The 2,500-nt window shown below is 36.0% G+C and overlaps 1 protein-coding gene across 1 annotated transcript in view; it reads right to left on the bottom strand.

Moving 5' to 3' along the window:
- Positions 1 to 2,500, bottom strand: part of LOC138961485 (receptor-type tyrosine-protein phosphatase eta-like) — a 49,969-nt gene that overhangs the window by 44,454 nt on the left and 3,015 nt on the right. The window lies entirely within an intron of this gene.

Below are 2,500 nucleotides of genomic sequence, written 5' to 3'. Positions count from 1 at the left end.
GGCAAACAATAAACCAAACAGAAAAACAAAATCAAAATCATTAGAAGGGCACGTGGCATAGAAGGAATCTTGGATATTTAGGCAAAATTTGTTTTCTCGTTCCACAATTAGTTTACGTAATGAGAGTAGTTAATTTACCAGAGAAGGTGTTAAACAGAGTTACCACAATGTTGTACCACTTTTTGTGGAAAAGAAAAACTACCAACAAAAAAGCATTTGAAAGAGTCAAAAGGTGTGTGTTAAAATCTGATTTTGAAAAAGGAGGGTTGTGTATGCCTGACATTAAAATTATGCAGCAATCGTTTCTGCTGGAATGGAAAAGAAAGCTGCATACGGCTACTGATACGAAAAAATGGTCATTCATCCCAATAGCGCAGTTTTCTCAACTGGGTAGAGACCTGCCTTGTTTTCAAGCCAAAGTAATATGGAAGCAATTTAAAAAATAACATGTTAATTTAGCCCCTTTTTGGGAGGAGGCCCTAAAAGTTTGGACAGAGAATAACACCCACACAGAAATAGAGAACCCACTGTTAGTAACAGTCTGGAATAATAAAAACATGATGTACCGAAATAATGTGTTATTTTTTAAGAAATGGACTAAATGTGGGATCGCATTAGTTGGTGATACATGTGTTAATAACAGGCTGTTATCCCTAGAACAGATTAAAGTAAAAGTGGGTACTTATCCTTTACTGATGTGGTAAAGACTGCTGTTACCTCGTTTATGAAAAGATATCCGGCGTATATGCTCATGCAATCCAATGAAAACAATGTTCTGCTTTTCGACCATAAAGAGTTATTTACAGCACGTTCTTATAGATTACATTTAATAAGTAAACCCGAACACAATCCTTGTTGTCTGAATTTCTGGATGCATAAGTTTAATATAGAAATAACTAAATGGCATTGGCTCATCGTAAGGAATGTATCTAAAGAATCAAGACTGAAAGAATTGCACTGGAAGATACTGCATAACATATATCCGACTAATATTTTGTTGTGTAAAATGGGAATTAGAATGAATAACAAATGCTCATTCTGTCCAGATAAGATTGATGTTGTGGAACATTTCTTTTATGAATGTTCTGCTATAGCCTACATCCAATTTGGGAAAGAATTACCAATAAGGTATTTCAGCAGTATAATGTTGATATAAAAATTGATGTTCAAACAGCACTGTTAGGATACATGAAAACACCTGGTATGTCAAACAATTTGGTAAATTATATTAATTTACTTATTATTGTGGCAAAAATGTGTGTGGGAAAATTCAGATACGGGAAACCAATAGAAATTGTGTGCATGTTTAATTCAGAGTTAGATTTGCGACACATATAGATCGAGAATAATAGTATTTGTAATTTAGTATTTTAATAAAATTGTCCATTATTGGTATTTGTCCATGATAGAGGTGAAAAGGTTAAGGCATAAAAAGTAAATTTTTTTTTTAATTTTAATTTTTTTTCAACCCGTTATCTAGGCTGTTGATTTAAAAATGTAAGAATTTGATTGATAAAAGAAAAAAGACCTTTGAAAAAGGATGCTCCCAGCCTGAAAAAAAAGAAAAAAAAGGAAAAAAGGCAAATAAGAAGGGTAGTAGCAACCTTGTTAACCCGTGATTTGTCAACATGTAAACACATTTTACAAATCACGTCGAACCTAAAACCGCGATTTGTAAAAAATGAAAAATGTACACATATCGCATTCCATAAAGTAATGCCTGCCTTTTATTATTATTAATATTTGTTGTTAAGAGCCTCTACGGTGAGTGGTAGTTTTAGATCCACATCCCATTTTGGTGCAATCCCATTTTGCCGCCGTCCCATTTTTTGCCCCATCCCATTTTTGCGACATTTCACAAGCCAAGCGTCATTTTACTAACATGTCATAACAATAGCGCGACATCCCATTTTGACACCATATCCTATTTGGCCGCCTTGCCGTTTCGCCGCCATTCCATTTCGCCCCCATCCCATTGTCGTGACATTTCACAAGCCAAGCGTCATTTTACTACCGTGTCATTACAATAGCGCGACATCCCATTTTGACACCATCCCATTTGGCCGCCAACCCATTTTTGATTTATTCTTCTTGCCAAGCCTCACTATACTACTATATAGCTATTCTGATGAACACGTGGGGGAATTCGGGGGCTGTGATTGGATGGTCTCTTCCGATCATCAAAGCATAATTCTACGGAAGTCGGCCATTTTTCTCAATATCCAAAAGCATATTGTCAATAACAAAGACGCATGGTTCCGGTTTCTTCCACGTGTATAAAGTACACGCATACCTCGCCAGGTTTGTTTCTGTGACTAGTCGACAGACGATGCCATTTGCTGTGTGTGTTTTTGTTGTTGCTTACTGTACATGACATACATTACGTGTAAAATCCAGTTCTTTAACAGGCAACAAACCTTGCAAATTTCCAGAAGCTGCAATCTGAAGCGACCTATCTCTGATTCTAGCAGACGATCTCTCCAATGTTAAACACAAAATC

The sequence above is a fragment of the Littorina saxatilis genome, linkage group LG3 (genome assembly GCF_037325665.1).
Source record: "Littorina saxatilis isolate snail1 linkage group LG3, US_GU_Lsax_2.0, whole genome shotgun sequence".
Classification (NCBI taxonomy): domain Eukaryota; kingdom Metazoa; phylum Mollusca; class Gastropoda; order Littorinimorpha; family Littorinidae; genus Littorina; species Littorina saxatilis.
The sequence above is the reverse complement of the archived record's forward strand: the minus strand, read 5'-3'. Positions and strand labels throughout refer to the sequence as shown.